The following is a 20,062-nucleotide window of genomic DNA, read 5'->3' on the forward strand; positions in this document are numbered from 1 at the left end:
GATTTGTTAAAAGAATTGTCACCATCTGAAAAGATTGAAGGTAACTCTGGGTGGATTTTTCTCTCTCTATGCAGCAACTAATTTATAACTTCCCATGTGGTTTTAGTATCATTTGAACACCTCTTAAATTTTTCACAAAAATGTTTATTTTTTTGCAAATCTAATGGAATGGGTATATTTATTTCTGTAAGATTTATAAACACCATGGGTAAGGGGTGTAGGATTTGAGACATATTTTCTGTACAGTTTATTCTTTTTCCTCAGCAGTTTCAGCAAATCAACTGTAAACCAGGGCGTACTAAAGTCCTTGCTGATATTCCTGGTAGAGCTGCCTACTGGAAAACATTCATTGAAACTAAAGCTAATAACTTTCATAAAATGTTGATATGCAAAATAAGCATTATTTTCCGTTTGCTCATAATTCTTTTGTGCAACTTTTTCTTATTTTGTTTAGTTTTATTAGACTTGCTTAAAGAGTATTTTAATATAGGGAAATTATCTGACAAATCTAAATACAAAACTCCAGATTTCATTCCTTCACTTAAGTTGTTTGTTAAGGATGTTATCAATCAAAGTTGCTGAATTTTCCTTTACTTTTGTAAATGTATGAATAAGAGGGGAAAAGTGACTACAATAAAGTGGTTAATGTATCTAAATTATTTTAGTTTGATAAAGTTTGTCCTCCTTGTTTACCAAATCAAGAGAAGCCCTAGGTGACTTCAGGGAAAGATCATCCCTAACTTTAAATTTATAGTCACCAAGATAAAACAGAGATACTCCACCTCCAGATCTATTCTCTCTTACGAAGTGAACTGAATTGTAATTTGGTAATTTAAATATTTCTCTAGAATCTTTTGTAAGCCATGTTTCAGATAACGCAATAACTTATGTTTGAGTGAGGATAAATAATGAATAAATTTGTTGTAGTTGCAAGGACCTAGCCCTAAACATTTAATCCAAATGGCTATAATTTAATGGTTTGATTCTGCAAATTGTCTTTTTAATTTAGATTTTCCTGTTTTTCTCCTTTTTTGTTTTTTCCCCACAAATAAACAAGAGTGCAGCACTGAAACAGGCGTGGAGGGATAGACGTAAAGAAACAGAGAAAAGATGGCGGAGATGAGGCAGAGAGAAAGTGAGAAATAGAGAATAGAAACAGTAGCAACTCTATATTGGTTTGCGTTGTTGAGTAGCTATCAGGTCAATAATTTGATATTTGTAGAGAGACTGTAATCCATACCAAGAAGAACACCTTGGCTGCTTGATTCACTTTGAGATTTGTGACTGTTTCTTATAAGGTTGTGACGCTATCACATTGACAAAATCTGTCCACCGTCTGATATAAAAAGACCTGGCAAAGTACTTAAATCCGCTTCTGTGGTAGTTCTTTCTTAAGAAGGTTTCTCCAGGACAACATTTTGCCGCCATGATGACACACACACACACACACACACACACACACACACACAAACACAGTCTCACAAGCTTTGCAGGCTGGTAATCAAGTCACAATTACACACAAACAGTGTACATACTGTACAGCACCTGCAGTGTTGCATACTAAACTAAAAGCACAGCTGTCACTAAGCTAGTATTCAGTCATTAAATTCTGGTTAAATATGGTTTTACAATTTTTCCTGAGGGGGATTGTCTGCTCCAAACTTGTAGTAGATGTATAGTTTTTCATTGTATGTAAGAAAAATGTGACCTGCTGGTAGTGCTAGAGGAAAATACAGTCAGTGAAGACCATGAATATACAAGATTTCATGGCAATAGACTTTGAGATATATTAACCTAGACCAAACAGCCATTCTTGCAGCCAAACTGCTAGCAGAGCTAAAAAAGAGTTTGTTTGATGTATAAAAAATGACAGTTGGGCGTTGTTACCAACTTTGCATCATGATGGATGTTGATGTCGTTGTTGAGTTGGGGGGTCGTCTTGAGTGCTACTCCTATAAAAGTACTATGATCTTAACTGTGATGATCAAATTTAAAATTGATATGAATACATGTATAGATTATAATATAATCTGATTCAATAAAAGGTGACAGCCCTCTGTTGGTCTCTGTTGATCATCCAGAAACGTAACTTTAACACCAGTGGCTGGGAGTGAGGGGGTTTAAATCACAATGTTAGGCTCAGTGGTCAATGGTGGCCGCCATCAGCGATAGGTGGTGGCATTTTCCATCGGCCCAACCCTGTTAAAATTCTCTCATGGGTTCACTACAGCTCACAGGGTGACATGACAATAAAACGGAGAGATAAAACTAAACGTGATGTGTGAATTGAGCTACAGTGAACAATTTGTCCTCTTTGAGCCCCGGTGGCGAGGTCCTTACAAAACCATACTGAAACATGGCCTTTTCTGGAAGCTCAGTGTGTGGAGCACGGTGACAAAGCCTGGCTCCTTCGCAAAACACACACATCCATTCAGCACACAACTCGCAGCCTACTCACTGACATTGCGTGTGGGCCGGCATTGTGTTTATTGCTCCATGCCTGCGTTGCACCAAGGCCATTAGCATTGTGAAAAGCTGGATTGGGGCACAGGGTGCTTGTGTAAGTGTCTTAGTGCTTCAGCGTATGTGCCTGTATGAGCCGAGGGGTATGAGCTTATGCTTGTAAATAGAACAATATTACATCTCAGCGGATGTTTGTTTTTCTTCAAGTGTCCACCTCCATGTGCTTTCCCTCAGGAGCATGTGTGTGTGTCTGTGTAATAAAAGAAGTGAGCGAGGTCACAGACTTTCGCTACAAAAGGCTCCCAGCCCAAGGTCTACCAGAGTACAAGCAGCCTTTGTATAGGCCATGTGTGGACTGCTCTGTGCTGCATTACAATGGATCAGAGAGAGAGAGAGAGACATAGAAAGCAAGGAAGAGAGAGAGAGAGAGAGAGAGAGAGAGAGTATTGATTAGCAGGAAAGGGTTCCACCTAATGCTCCATCCGCTGTTACTGCTGCCAACAGGAAAACAACAGCATCTCAAGGATATCTAACATCTCTGTCTGTTGGAAAAATGTTTTTCTTTCAACTCTACATAATCTGACATGCCTTCCCCGGTTGTGTTGCCCCAGGGTTGCATATTTCCCCCCTTCTTTTCTTTTCGCCTTGTGTGTACCCTTGTTTGAGGTTACTGTATAACCTGCCTCTTATCATTTTGTTGTGTTTGTTTCCAAGTGCACTTTAATAACCCACAGCAGCAAGTCTTTGTGGCTAAGTATATGCATGTGTGTCTGTGTGTCTGTGTGTGTGTGTATATATATATATATATATATGTTAGATGCATTTCCCTGCCTTGTTTTGTTGTCTGTCTCAACCATGCTGCAGCAGAGGAACAGCTAATGCAGAGCAGTGCAGAGCAGGAGATCCGCTCAGGGCTTAGCTCACAGCTGTTCCATACACTCACACATGTTATGATATAACCTGCCCTGCCGGGATGGTTCGCTCCAACTGGTCCTCATTTATCGTTAGGACAAAGCTATCAACGCCCCATAAGTCAGACTAACGGCAACTGTGTGAATGCAAATAGTGCAGCAGGGCCATTTTTATGCATGGGATTCACAGGGGTGAGTGAGAATGTATCACAATAAAGCTTGGTTGGAGGAAGTGTGGTGGGGAGGTGGGGTGAGGTGGCAGAAGGTGACCAGAATATTGCCCCAGGGTTGAAGGACATGGTATGTCAGTGTGCATGTATATGTGTTTCAGAGATTAATGTTAGTGGCATGTGAGGGTGAGTTGATGGACTCATCTACTGGAGGTTGATGTATGTGATTTTGTGTGTGTATCTGTACCCTCAAGTACATATGCATATATGTTTCCTATATCACATAACATGTATCCTATGAACGTATGTGGTGATAACGGTTAGCCACTCCTCTTTCCTTTAATTTTAAGGACAGTGTGATAGACAGACTGACTCCCCAACCCAATTATACACCCTGCACCTGTCACTATGTGCCTCTCACACATGCACATGACTCGGAAAAATAGTAGTGTAGTCAATAGTTAAACAGCAGCAAACACAGGTGTTACTTTGGGGGTTCCAAAAGATACACACTTAATGGGAAACACTGTGAGGTCAAGTTAACCTATAAAGAGCCATGTTTCCATTCAAGTGGAAGTATATTTTGAAACAAAATTTTGAAATGCCACATTAAAGAAAATTTGAATAACAGAATAATAATAATCAAATAATAATCAAATAAACAAAACTGCATAAATTTACTTTGGTCAGAAGATGTTAGTGTAATATATAACTGTAGGCTAATATGTCAGTAAACAGTAGAAGAAGTAGAGAGTGCGCGATTGACACTTGACATTTCTCTATGGGTCCCCCCACCCCTTGGGTGTCAGTGAAACCACACTGTCGGCACTGCATACCCAGCAAACACTGGTCGGACGTTGGCGTTGTGTCCCTGGCCAAAAAAGGTTCCAGTTGGATGCCAAGACACAGCCTGATGGTGACGCAGTTTTCACCTCCAATTGCAGTGCAGTGAGACCCTCTCTTACAAACCAGGAAATAGGCTATTAATAATATTATTGCAACGAAAAGGGCATATGCTTGGGTCCATTTTCTTAATACAATAAAATAACATTGACACTTTATTTGCACAAAATTGTTGTGGGGAGACGGACATGTGGAATACTTTGCTACCCCCGCGACCCAGCCCAGATAAGTGGAAGAAAATGGATGGATGGATGGTTGTAATGATGTGATGGCATCCATTCCAAATCCAAAGACCAGTATTATTTAACAGAAAAATAGGTGTAGTATCACAACATTTATGTAAAATCAAATCGTGTCTAAAAGTTTATGACATAAAGGCTTCGGTGTTTGAAAGAGCCAAGAGTCTTTATCAAAGCCGGGCTCCATCGCATATATGAAAAGATTACCTTCAGGACTTTCTGCCATAAAGGCAAGTGACTTAGTATAGAAGCCATTCAGTGTAATTGGAGACGGGTCAGTAGGTCAGGTAAAGGGACTGACACTTGAGAAACCAGGGCTCAAGTCCCATGTGATACAGATAACCTTACTATGTATTATTTTCAGTTCTTATGATGCATAAAGCTGTACACTGTGTATGTAAATGTTGTTCTCTCTTCTATCATCTCCTCTCCTCATTTAAGCTACCAAGCTGCAACATTTTCAGCTCCTGTTCCGTCCCAAGGCAATATCCTGAGCAGATGAGCCTTCAAGGGGGATAATCGTAGAGTCTGCATGTGAGTGCCTATGCATGTGTTTGTGCACGTGTGTGTGTGTGCGCGTGTGTGTGTGTGTTTGACACAGTGAGAAGTGGAAGCTCTGGCAGACAACAGCACGAGCCATCTGCTGCTGCACACCTCATAAGTGTAACACAGAAACACAAATCACAAACACACCTAAGACTAAATCTATAGTTAAGTCTTAACACATGTAAGAACACATGACTGCTTCCTCTTTGTTTGTCATTCCTTTTCTTTTACTTCAAAGGGCCTCCCTCCACCACCACTCCACATGAACACCCAGGTGATTGAATGCCCTCGTTTTTGCACGTCAAAATTGACTGTAGCTGGAGGTGGAAACTAATGGTTGTTCAGGAAGACAATTTAGACTCTGAACAGACATTAAAAAAGATATTAGAACCGACGAATGCCATATGGGAGAATGGCTCTGGCGCCACCAAGGACAAAATCATATTACCTGGCAACTGTACACATCAGAGGACACAAACACACACAACCCATTTTAAAAGCATGGGAGTCAAATGTGTAATGGGATTTCATGTGCGGTAATGAGTCACGATGTTTGACTATGAAATGAATTTGTGTCTGGATTGTAGAGCACACCTGGTGATGCAATTATATGAGTTGTTTAATAGCTTCATGGTAATCACTATACTCATACATACTCATGTAAGCCAGTAAGCCTGGCGGAAAGTTAGCGAGGCTATTTCATCAAAATGCAGTAAATAATTTGGGAACGAAGAGCCTAAAATGAGAGGAACATGTAAACACCGGCTAAAAGGCGAGGCATCACTGCAGAGTATTCATGCAGTGCTGTTATAATATGCGGACAGCTTGACAGGGTAAAAGAACATAAAAGAACGGACGCCGCTGTCATCGTTCATGACTGCTGAAAGATTTCTCGTCTCTTTATGAATTAATCCACAAACTTTTTCACCTCTCCTCAAACTGGAGCTCCAGTTGTCATGGCAACAGATCAGACATAGTGACATCCTCGGGCAAACCTACGATGTGATCCCCCTCTGGCCGAGCTGCCCATTAATGGTCATGCCATCCATTCAACCCAGCCATCAGAATAAATGCTGCCATTGTACGTTTCTGCAAAACCACAGATACTTATAATCGCAACAGTTTTGAAACACAAGTATTTGAATTTTTCTGAACCAATGCATACTGTTGTCATTGTGACACCACTGCTGCTTTAAACATCTTGCAAGCATGTGGGTAAAGCCATTTTAAATTGTTTAATTGGGTAAAAATTAGGAACCAAAACCACTTGGTCAAAGTTCAGTAGAAATAAATTCTCTCATGGGCTTATAAAACATTTATTCCGGACATAACTTTTGGTTTAAAGTCCTGGATTGGTTGGTCCCATCCATTTCCCGTCCCGCATGTCCTGACTGCTGACCTATGTGGCTTTAAAGTGGAAGTTGGTGTTAATTCTAACCAGGCTTTTTCAATGAAGCCGTGGTTTGTTTAGCCACGTTGATGAAACACCCCTCTGGTATTCAGGAAACTTGGCAGAAAAATGTTGCATGGGCCAAGGAAAAACCCATTCAATTTTAAGCGGATTTGAATATCAGGGCAGATACATGAATCATTTTTCACTTTCATTAACATTGAAAAAATAGGGAGATTGTTCTTCATTCATATGGTGTTGGAATAGTGTGAAAATTTACTTAATTTAATTACTTGTTCAAACAACTCGTGAAGTTGCCGAAAATGATGGCACGTATTTAATGGCTCGCCCTTTTGCTTTCCTCTTTTTTCTTGTATTTTGTTAAATGTATCCTCTTTTATTCAGTGTCTCAGTTTTTCTCACCCAACACACACACTCTTTCACTCTGAGCTTGTGTCTTCTTTCTTTCTTTTGGTGTCAGGACACGCCGAGGTCAGAGGTCAAGTGTCATGTGATTTAGATGTTTAATACACACTGACATGCTGCCTAAGCTGCTCAGGATGAAAGCATGACGACATGGGATCTGCTACACATAAATGCACACACACACACACACACACACACGTACAAACACACAAGCCTTGATTAGACGTGAGCTGCACGTGAGGATTTCAGCTGTAGCCAGCTTAGAGTCATTTGTCTTGCAGCCAACACACATACTGTATATGTAAACACACACAGACGCCTGACAAAGGCCCCTTCTGTGGAAAAAAAACTCATTCATCTTCCTTTTTTACCTGTTGATTACTAATCATCGGCTCTAAACAAATCTGAAAGGACAAATTATTCACCCGTGCAGCCCAGCTTCCCTTCCCCACAGTCGCTTTTATGTTCAAACAAGTCCTCTGCTCTCTTTCCGTGAGAAATGTTTTCGACTCATATGGTAATACAGCAGAGGAAAAGACAGGTTTATGGCTTTCCTGTCATTCAAACACAGAGGGAGACTTTCCATAACAAACGATAAAAGCATCGATTAATATTCATACTCTCTCATGGCGGAGAGGCACAAACTGTAGAGAAAGGGACCTGACTGCAATCCAAAAATAGTCAGGCTGCAACTTCTATCTCGTTCTCTGTCTGTGACAGGCCCAGGCATTTCCTTCCATTTCAGGTAGTGAACACTTATGTAATGCTTCTCTTGAAATAAGGTTAGACACACAAGCTTTATGACATGCATTAAGGCGTGTGAAAGTGTGTGCTGAAAAGGACCAACCCTGTTTTCCATGTACCTGAATATTCTCTGACAACTGTAGCTCAATGTAGCATGAACACCCTGGAGGACTCTTATTTAGTTGGACCAAAGGTCACACCATGATCACCAATGCTTTAGTCATAGAGTTGGTAATCTGTAACTTATCATATTTGTATTGTATTGAGAGGTATCACAGTGTCATGGTATACCACAGTATTTAGAAATCTTGATAGTATGATTTTCATTACTTTCAAAAATACAGGCGAGACATGGTGAGATGCTGTATTGAAGTGATTTATTGTAGTGCACAACAACAACAATGCCACCAGAGTTCAGTCTCTAATCGTGAAACAGGAAGCATCTTCTATCATTTTTTAGATAAAAACATGGCCACTTCCATTTGGCAAAAAAGTCCATGACAGCTGTGCTGATACTGCTTATTCGCTAGTTAGCTAGCTAGCAACCTGTCCATCTTTGTCTTCTATCAGCAGGGACTAGAAAGGCTGTTAGACCCAACTCTGCCACTACTCAACAGCCCACATCTGGGCTCATTTTCTGTAACCTGAGTAGCATGTACGCTAGCCAACTAGCAGCCAAGTGGGCTAGTGAGCTCTCTTGCTATTTGCGCCATTCTTTAATCACTGGTTACAGTGATACAGATGACCGTGATAGCAATGTGCTTTGTGGATGAAGCATTAGCCTGAGTTATTAGCTTAGCTGGCTAGTTAGCTAGCTAGCTTGCTAATCTCGCCATGCTTCCATGCTACACTGGATGACGTGGCGCTCCAAGCATTGTTGGGATGGAGGAGAGGCCCTGTGCATATACTGCCTGTGATGTAATGACACACAGCTGGTTGAATATTGGCAAAATTTCTCTACAGTTATTCAAACCCAGCAAGACTTGTCTAGGTAGGCTGATTGCATATTAGATGCACAGTATTATAGGCTAAACAATGTCATACATGTTACAATGATTTCTATCACCTGATTTTATTTTTTTCACCCATGTTATGTATACCTCAGAGAAAAAAGAAGGTATGATGGTATGAAAAAAATAAATACCGCCCAAGCCTTTGTGTACTATTCCATACATTGTATCTATTCACGGAATAGTCTTTAGGAGAAGATGACTTAGCAAGGAAACTATCTGATGTGCGTATTTCTCAACTCCCCCCCATGTACTAAACTAGGGTCTCAGTGAGTGACTTATTACATAAGAGCCAACATTACTCAGATGCTATAAATGCTAAGAAGGTAATAAACATGGGGTGGATACAGGGTATCCCCTTTCCTCCCGCTCCAGTGTTTTGTGTTGAAAGTTTGTTTTGAAAGCAGCTAAAAAAACAGGAATACTAAAAAAGAGAAAGACAATAGCCTTGTATTTTTCAGCCACAACAGACAGCTGTTTTCTGTAAAAAAAAAAAAATATATATATATATAGATATATATATATACAAAATTATTAATATAATTAGAGTATCCACCATGTGATTCAGATCTGCTCTGAAATGTTATGGGTTCTTACTTGGCCCATGCTACACCCTTCCACCAAGTTTCATGAAAATCGGACCAGTAGTTTTTCCATAATCCTGCCCACAAACAGAATAACAATCATATCTTTGTTTTATTGCTTCTGAGTCTAAATTGTTCTGTTTGTGTATTTTTCTATAAAGATCAACTGACCTTACAGCAACAACTCTGAGATCAAATAAACTTTCTCTGTCTTCAACTCATTATGACAGACAGCAGTCTAGCACTCCCTCCAGTGTTTACAGGGCTTTATAGCATTTGAGCACAGGCTTGCATCTGTTAGCCCCTCCGGTGCCACAGCGTCAGGGGCTGTGAAGTCATTGTGGCCGTAAGCAGAAATGCTTTTTACAGTGACTGTGCAGCCATGTGGTCTGTGTCAATGAGGAAAGGCCTGGTCTATTTTCTGCACGAACAAATACAGACTGGCTTCTGGTTTGAATTTCTCCAGTGCCCATGAGTTCACACAATTAATGGATGATACTTTTATTTCCATGTACATCTGGTTCAGGGTAAAATGATGATACCAGACTGTAAGGTCTGTCTTTATCACACATTAAAACTATACATTATACATTGCAAATATATAATGTTAGAAATGTCTTAGTCAACAACAAACCTGATGCTTTCAAAATCGTACCTATATTTGTCATACGCCATCTAGTGTTGTGACTATGGAACATGATAGTGCCTTTTGTATAGATTAATTACTAACTGGAGAGTATTTACATTGATTTCATTTTATTCAACATTAACGTTGAACAAAATAGAGATAATTTTGTAACCAGCAATTTGGTAAACACATCTGTGTCCACATTATAATAGAAACAAGTCTATCATAGTATGGACAATGATTTAATTGCATACATACATATTAAATAAGGTTAATGCAGTGGGTAGAAATAATAATCCATGAATATAAAAAGACTTAAAGATTTCCATTAATGTAATTTTTTGTAAGTTAATTGTAAGTTGTTGTTTTTTTATATATTTATTTCAGGTCTTTGCGGCTTTCAGAATAAGTATCCGTACTTTATTTATGAGTTTTATGCTAAGATATTACTGAAATATGTTAAATTGTTAAAAATACTTACATTAACAATTAAAGTTATGTTATCACTGTGTTTTAGTTTTAACACCAGGTTTCATAATCGAAGGGAACAGAAACAATAAACAAAAGGATGTGGGACGCACAGTGGGATGGTTGGAAGAGCATCCAAACACTTGAGGAGACGATTGACAAGAAGCTTATTCATTCCAGTGAAATGTAAGCTGAAAAAGAAAAATATTTTGACATAAATTCTTGGGAGACATTGCCTGCATACAAGCACATTTCAGTAGATGGGAGCAGTACTGACATGATTCTCTGTGTATAGCATTCAGCCTAATCCTGTAAAAGCAATATTAATAACAAAGTTTATTTTACTAGAATTGACTACTACTGGCTGAAAGGGTGACTGAAGAAAAGTCCCACTGGGCCTAATTACAGACTCACTATTGTGTGTGTGTGTGTGTGTGTGTGTGTGTGTGTTCTGGGTCTTGCTATTAAACTATCAATGACAACAGGACAAGATGCAGCGTCATGCCTGGTGTGCTCAAACCACACGTGTACATGTCGGCATGTGTGTGTCAGGTCCCCAGGAACAGAGCTGGGCTGTGCTGCAGTGTGGTTGTTATGGACACAGTCAGTACTGCAGGTCACATGACATCCCAGGACTTATAATTACTTTTTCCAATACACATTAATTGCAAGAACAATGTACATATTGATGACTAAAAAAGTAATTACATTGCTTTACAAATTACTGAACAGTAAGTGTAATTTAGTTACTTTTTACTTTACTTTGTTACTCAGCTCAGCTCATGAGAGCAAAAACTCACTGGCAAAATATTTACTGAGGGAATAAATCAGAAGTGAGAAGTAGGGTAATTTTGTCATAGGCTTCTATACAAGAAAACTTCTTTTTTTGCAACAAGTGGTGTCGCCCCCTGCTGGTCGTTACAAAGAATGCAGGTTTAAGGCACTACGGAGGATACGTCCACTCCTTTTACAGTCTATTGCTTCATGAAAGGTGCATTTTAAACACTGCCAGAACTTCCATACCAAAATTTTACAGCTTCTGTATTGAGGGTGTAAAAAGAGAAAGCAAGATGTTTTGATTCAAAGCAGCCAGACGGCAGGTTGGTGGCATTTACTGACCACCAACAGCTAGCTTAATGTTTTAGCATTCGCAGTCGCTTACGTCAGGACACCAGCTAAGACAACACAACACGTAAAACAACTTTGAAGTCACATTTCTCCTGTTTTATCAACCCCCTGGTAGATGGCAGTCAAGTTAACCCCAAATTTTACTTGATTTTAAGTGACAGATTATTATTGCATGTGTATATATTTATGCAATTTCAAAATTGAATTTCTTACACTATAAAAAGTCCCACATTACTGCCACGTATTACAAAGTAAAGAGTTTCTGCCAACACTGCTAATGGAGCAGCGGGAGTGTGTGTGTCTGTTGTGTGCACTGGCATACATAGACAGCCTGTAAATGAATGAGATGATCATTATGAGCTCATTAACAGTGAGACTTTTGATGTGAGAAGGTCATCTCTCCCTCTCTCTCTTACTGTCCTTTGTCTGATAACATCATCACTTTCATTTTAAAACACTCATAGAAGTGTCTCTAATAGCTCCCATGTCCTTCCCTAAATCTCCAAGAGGATTCTCTTTTTTCCCTTTTTTCCACATCTAGTCTGCAGATCATTCAGATCAGTCACACCAACAGTATATGTCTTGTTCCACTCCTGACAGCAGCTGATCTCTGCTGCCATTCTGCTGGGTCACACTAGGGCAACTGTCCTCCTCCCAAAACAGAAACAATGTGAAATCCCTGAGTGACTCTCTGTGATGTTGGTTTGGGATTAGAACATTTTGTCCCAAGCATCCCTTTATCCTCCCCCCCTCCCTCTCTCTCTTTTTTAGCTAGTGCCCGCCCTCTCCCTCATGCTGTGTCACTTCTGTTTGGATTTTCTATTTTCCACGTCTCTCTGTCATTCTCATTTATGAAGAGCCTTCGAGTGTAACTGCAACTTGAAAATGTACCTCTTTTTTTTACGGCAGTGGTCCTGACCTTCCTTTTGCATGTCTGATGCTAGCTAAAAAAACGACAATTTTGTATTGGCATTGACCATATTTAAACTGTTTTGTCCATACACAAGGGAAACATTCAAAAAGTGTGTGTGCATAGTATATTTCTGTGAGTGCATGCATCAGCAAGTGTGTGTATGACATGAATCAACAGCGGGCTGGTGGTGTGACATCTCATTAAAGAGACAGTCTGCCTGCATACATTAGCAGCACATCTAAATTTCACAAACAGAAAGCCTCGGGCACAGTTTTGGAGGGAAGAAGCACTTACAATGCATAGTTTAATTTAATGCATTCAGGTCCTCTGTGCTTATTTGTTAGGATTGTGTAGATGCTTTTGCATGTGGCTATATTTTATGTACATACAAACACAGAAAATAAGTAGATGCAAAAGTTGGGGTGAGTCAGTTTTCTCTATAATGATGGTTTATTTTACAGGTAGTTTTGTACTGGTTAGGTCGGCTATCAGTGATTTGAATCCATTAATTTCTACATGTCCACATAGTGTATTTGTGTTTGGCTGCATGTCGTGGCATGTTAAATTACATGTTTAAATTTCAAGTGGTAGTTAGTGTACTAGCTCCTCTTTATTTGATAATTAGAGTGCACATGTTTGTTCCATGAACCATGTGAGGCTGTAATCTAATGGAGGAAATTGCTCTTCCTCTTCAATAACACGGTTATTATTCATGCTTAAGAGAGAGGGTGCATGGAAGATGTTATAAGTGAGTCTCCTGCATGGTTGTAATGTTGTAATGCAGCTGCCACCTGATAGAAAAATACATGTTTAAAACAGTTGATATATCAGCTTTTGACTCTGATTTTCAATGCTAATCTCAAACTATTTAACCATTTCCAACACTTTCCAGTTGCCGCATAGCACTGATCAATCTCAAATTTAATTTAATTTAGTCTTGGTGTTAAAAAATTAGATCACAGCAAATAAATAGGGATATTTAAAGGGGGCATGTTATGCTTTTGCTCATTTCCTGCCATATAATGTTATAATGCTGGATGTGAATACTAATTGTGGCCAAAGCATCAAATAAGTGACTAAATCAACCTAATATTGGTCAAAAAATGTTTAGATAGATGAATCTGTCTGTCTCTCTCTCTCTCTATCTCTCTATCTATCTATCTATCTATCTATCTATCTATCTATCTCTCTATCTATCTATCTATCTATCTATCTCTCTATCTATCTATCTATCTATCTATCTATCTATCTATCTATCTATCTATCTATCCATCTATCTATCTACAACAGAGAAGAGACACAAGAGGTAAAAGTGTCCTAGTTTCCCCCTACATTGAGCAGGTACTATTTTTAGAAAGCAGAAAGAAAAGGGGGAAAATGAATCCCCTTGAGTCGACAGCAGCCGTTTTATGTTCTGGACAATTTACACCCTCCTTATGCTACGATGACCTTTCTGCTTTCATCGTTCACTCATCCCAGTCCCCCTCACACCCTCTGCTCCTCCCTCCGTCCTCTTCTCATTTCTCCTTACCTTTCTTTATTCCCCTCCCCCCATCTGCACTTTCATCTGTTCTCATCTTTCTGATATTCAGTTTCATCTTCCATCCTCCGACATGTCTCCTGCTTCTCCTTTTCTGTCATTACACATTTTTAAGCAATCATTTGCAAACCTAATGTTTAACATACAATCTCCTTCGCTGGTCCTAAATACAACCCCAGTTCCAAAAAAGTTTGGACAGATAGTAGATAGTACTGTGCAGAACTGTCATATGTCACTTGTCTGCTCTTCTGTGTGACTATAAAAAAATGTCCTCCTATAACTCACCTGGTGCCAGCAACATTAATCCACTGCGCTCATGCACTCAGAGTGTCTGTGTGGGCACGTGCATGCATGGATTTATAGAGTATGTGAATGAAGTGTGCTGGTAGTCCACATTTCATCTTCGTAATTTATTACTCTCTGTCTTTCTGTCCCCTTCTCTATCCCTTCCCATCTGGCAAAATTTTCGTCTAACCCAACACACAGACCAGCTGTAGCAGCTGGAGTGCTGCTATTGACACTGTGTGTGTGTGTGTGTGTGTGTGGTTGTACACATTCAGTGCATTCGGCACAATCTACCAGCCCATCTGGCTGAATGCTTGTGGAGGCATTCATTGGGCAAGTGACACTTTGTATGGTTGAGTATGTCTGAGTGTGCACGTAATACCCTGGGGATTTCATTAAAATGTCTTTTAAGGTGAGATGTATTGTAAAAGCTGAAAGCAGTATTCACTTTAACACTTTGAACCCCAAGCAGTTTCAGGATGGAATGGAATCAGCATAATCATGTGAGAACAACTCAAAAATGTTATAATGTCATGCATCAGGAAAGAAAAGTTCAATTTCACTGATAATCCTTTTTTTAAAAATTGGAATACATTTTTTTTTTTAAATAAAATTATCCCCACAACTGTCATGAATATTGGAGAATAAAATGGTTCTCCACCATACAGTCTATGGTCTCCACATGCTCCACATATTGAACTATTCGCATTTTTACAACCTCTCCTGTCCTCTCCTCTCTGCTCTGTGAAAAACAACCTGCAGATCTGTCCAATTTTCAGTGGGTTTAATGTTTTATTTGTGGCAACGTTTTAAATGAGACATGTAGAATAAAGTGATTTTGACAGAAAAAAAAAACATTTTAACCAAACTTCCTTTTGGTTACTTTCGTAACCTATGATCTATTCAAGGTCAGAATGTTCAAATTTCAAGTTTCTCCCTACAATAAACGGTGTATTGTTTTTTACCGATCTTTTAAAGAAAACATTCATTTCATGTTGGGGTTCAGAGAGATTGCACTTAACAGGAAGTTGAATTTTCTCATTTTATACACAGATTTTTTTTTGTTTAAAAATACATTATTGATGGATAAATATGTTAGGATGAATATTTAACAGTGTATTTTTGCTGATGAGTACAAATTTAAAACACAAGTATTTGACACATCAAAGTTATACTGAGGTCAGTTGACAGTACTCAGTCACAGGAATTGTTGTGTGAAATGCTGCCACCCAGTGGACAAATCTAGTTATTGCACAAACAGCAGGAATGTAGATTTCCAAATTACTTACCTTTACTTTAATTAATTCTACTCTATAAAACTTATTTAATTTTGCACATTAGCTTCTTTATTGTGTTATCTAGTTAACTGTACATGCTGTATGCTTTATAGCTCATGTACTGTAAAAATCAACGGAGAATGTGGGATGTGATTATGGTTATAGTCAGGGATGGAAAGAGTAGTAGAATATTTACTCAAGTAGATGTACTGTTAAAGAAATTCTACGTACATTCTCAGTACAATGGAAAAATAAATATGTAAAAAGTATGTCTGTCGTCATGTCCAAATCACTGAGCAGTTCAATTTCATAAGACAAAACTTGGCTCCTGTTCATACTAAAACTTAACTGTTTATTAATAGAAGTACAGAACCACTTTCATCAGTGCAGTTAGACTAGTATCAAACAGAAAAAAGGACAAAACTCGGGACAAAAATGATTAAACAATAAATAAGAAAGTATACCATGACAGGTGCAATAAACATTGGGCCTATTAGACTAGCCTACATCCATTAAATAGCCTCCTTATGGAACGAACGGCAGAATAAAACATCACCAAGGCAGACAACACAAACATAAATTCACGATATAAACGGGTCCATGACGTGATCTAACCCATTGTCACTTGGTGTAACCACTCATTTTTTTCATAAAAAATCTGATATCAATATCTATATACAGGAAAGTAAATGTGAACTAAAATGAGAGAAAAAATACAATCCACGTTTACATTGTAACATTATGGTATATAAATGTTTTAACATAATTTGTCCAAAATGTAGAAAAAAATGTTTTAAGAATATGTTCTGCTCAATATTGGCGTAATGTGTAAATGTAGAAATATTCATACATATAATTACTTCATTAAAAAAAAAAAAAACATATTTCTAAGTCCACTTAAATACACTGTAGGTGGATAAAGTATTTAATATTTATCATTCTTTTGTGGTTACACACCATCTGACGTCTTGCCAACCCTTATTTGTCACTGACCCAAACACATATTGAAGCAAAAACAAAAGGAGAGCTTGCACATCCCTTTCACAGTCATAGTGTTGTAACATTACTCACCTGTCTGCACGTCACTGGGAATCTCAGGCACCTCAAAGTCCTCCACCATCTGCTCCAGGTCAAACTTTTCTGCTAGGCCATTTTATTGTAATAATTATCACTAGTGCAGTGCCCGTTGGATGTATGTATTCGTTAGCATGCTAATCGTGAGATAGCATATTACGCAGTATACTAAATAGCACTAAAAGTACATTAACATGAACCCAATTAGCTGATATACTATATTGCATGTAAGTATCTCATATCAAATGATTATGGGCATTACGCTAAACAACATTAATGTCATCCCTGAATTACATACATGAAGACCACTACAATGTCTGCAACTCCATAAAACTAGGGGTGCACCGATCGATTGGTGCCGATTTCCTTAATTTTGCGGGATCGGCGATCGGCTGATTCCTTTACGCCAAACCGATCATATCTAGCGATCTTATCTACCTAGATAATAACCCCCCACCGGCGAAGCAGTGCTCCCAACTTTGTTGCTAAATTCAGCAACTTTTCAGACCCCCACTTAGCAACTATTTTTCAAGAAAGCGACTGGAGACAAATCCAGCGACTCCTTCTTACTCTTCTTAACGAGCCGCTAACAAGCCAGAGCAGGGCTGCCAAGTTTCAGAAAATGACAAGAGTGAGACTCTAGCACCATGATGCCTTTGGCCTTTTAACGTTGATTTATTCCTTAAGACTGATGTCCTCACCTACATGCCAGCGGCCAGGGGCGAGTCGAGGGTCAGAGCTTTAGGGCTGCTGAGCACCCATTGAGCCCCGCTGCCACCACACACCCTCAATCAACAGTCATTAGAATTGATTAGATTGAGCTTTATTGTCACTGAACAAAGTAACAGCTACTTGGACAACAAAATGCAAAATATAGGCCATCTTTCTCTCTTTCCCATGGCACTTTTTTTGGTCATTTTGTGTCTTTTTTAGTTATTTTGTGTCTTTTTTTGGTCATTTTGTGTCCTTTTTAATTATTTTGTGTCTTTTTTCTGTCATTTTGTGTCTTTTTTGTCATTTTGTGTCTTTTTTAAGTAATTTAGTTTTTTGTCATTTTGTGTGTTTTTTTTAGTTATTTTGTGTCTTTTTTTCTGTCATTTTGTGTCTTTTTAGTTATTTTGTGTCTTTTTTGTTCATTCTGTGTCTTTTTTAGTAATGTTGTGTCTTTTTTTAGTAATGTGTCTTTTTTCTGTCATTTTGTGTCTTTTTTAAGTAATTTAGGTGCAGCCGATGCTGCGTCTATTTGTCTATGGGCGTGTCTGCTCCGCCTTCCGCCATGTTTGCCAAAAGAGAGAGAGAGCGAGAGCGTGAAGGAGAGAGATTTAATATGAAATATATTTAATGTAAAATATTTAATATGTTTGTATTAATATTTAATGTATTGTATTAATTGTATTGTAATTGAATTGCATGTCTGTATGTATGTTCTGCTTTTGGCGACAAAGGTTGATACCATTCATGCCAATAAAGCTAATTTGGTTCCATTTGTATACTGTCAGAGTTAAGGATAGACCTTGAAATTTAGAATTTTGAGAAACACTGCTTTAGAGGGGTCTAAATTGATATTCACAAGTCTGTAACTCTGACATACACACACACACACACACACATTGAGACTAACGTTAGAGTCTCTTTTTCAAGTGTGAACTGGTCAAGAGAAGAGGCAAATAAATGTTACACAGCTCTGCAACAAATACAGGACAGTGATAGACTTATAGCAGCCTTAAAACAGTACACATTAACTAGGAAACTCAAGGAGAAACAGTGAATCAACTGTCAACAAAATTGAGTAGTTAATTACCATCTGTCTTCAAGCAACGTCGAGTGGGTTTTAAATGTCAGCGCTGTTGTGTGTGAAAGAAAGTTAGAGACGCCAAGACCCGCCTTACGTTGCTTCTGATTGGTTTATTTATCGGATTTAGGCCGCGAGGATGAAAGTTTATTATCATGAAAAAAATAAATAAAGAGTATTGAATGGGGAAATATAAGCGTGAGAAATGTCAAGTGTGGCGTGTTGTGTGAGAATGGGTTAAATTGCGTGACTGTCACACTCAAAGCGTGACACTTGGCAGCTCTGAGCCAGAGGCCAGCTCGTTAAGAAGAGCCGCTGTTAGCGGCAGTTAGCTACAGTTAGTTCTGTAGCAGTACAGTGTGTATGTGCTGCTGCTACAGCAGGTGTTCACTTAGGCCGCGTTCAGACTGCAGGCGAATCTGATTCAAATCAGATTCCTACTAGGGCTGACTGTCCACACTATTTTTAGCAAGTGTCCAAATCAGATATGGCTCTGTTCAGACTGGGCCACATTATTGACTGATCTGACAGGTTGCCATAGTAACGGCGTCAGAGCGTCTGACGTCGTCACCGCGTCAGACGTCATATAATTGCGACAACAACAACAAACATGAGGGAGGCATGTCACCTCAGTATATTGGCCTTATCACTGTCCAGTAGAGGTGCAGAACATCTCAGACGCACCAGGGGAGAAACCGGGCAGATGGACGCCCCCGTCGGGCCCGCATGAGTCGGGCGCGGCTGCCGGTGGACACCTCGTCTCCGCGCTGCCGGCGCTACGTGTGCGGCGTAGCATGACTGGACTTGGAGCGGTTCAGACTGAGACGCATCTGAATCTACGCAATCTGAAACTACCTCCCGAAGGTGGTTTCGATCCGGTTCGCAAAAATCGGATTTCATGTGATTGGTGACTGTTCAGACTTCAAAAGAGCCATCCAGTTCCAATCTGGATGGGCTAAAAATCGGATTTTGCCTGGCAGTCTGAACGCGGCCTTAGCGATCTCTGTTTGTTTACAACAAGCACCGGACACTCTGTGCACAGTTAGCAATGCTGGTTAAATCCCGATCACTATGTTTATGATCAGCGGCGAATGTGGAAAACCCTCTCCGTTTGTTTCTTCTTCTACAGCTTGGCATCTAGCCGCCACACTATATCATCAAATGCTATGCTGCCCCCGTGTGGAAGGCACCAGTAATACAACTTTTTTTTCTTCCAGATATGATGAACTATTCGATTTTTTATGATTTAATGACTATTTGAATATTCGAAAATCGATGCCCTCCCTAGTTGTCTGTATGTTGAACAGAACAAAACCCACTTTATTTATGGTTGCAGTTCTGTTGTTAGTTTGTCCTGTAAATTGTTGCTATTTATTTTAAGTTCAATATTTTATTAACTACCTCAGACATTGTGATTTCCTTTATTTCTTAAAGAAAAATACTGCTGCGTTATTGTTTTTCAATATAATAAGATTCAAACATTGAAGGTGTATGCTGTGAGTTATAAAAAATCGGTATCGGCCAAAATCGGAATCGGCAGGTCAAGCTTTTTAAAAATCGGTGATCGGTGA

This window comes from Centropristis striata, chromosome 13 (assembly GCF_030273125.1).
Source record: "Centropristis striata isolate RG_2023a ecotype Rhode Island chromosome 13, C.striata_1.0, whole genome shotgun sequence".
NCBI classification, from domain to species: Eukaryota; Metazoa; Chordata; class Actinopteri; order Perciformes; family Serranidae; genus Centropristis; species Centropristis striata.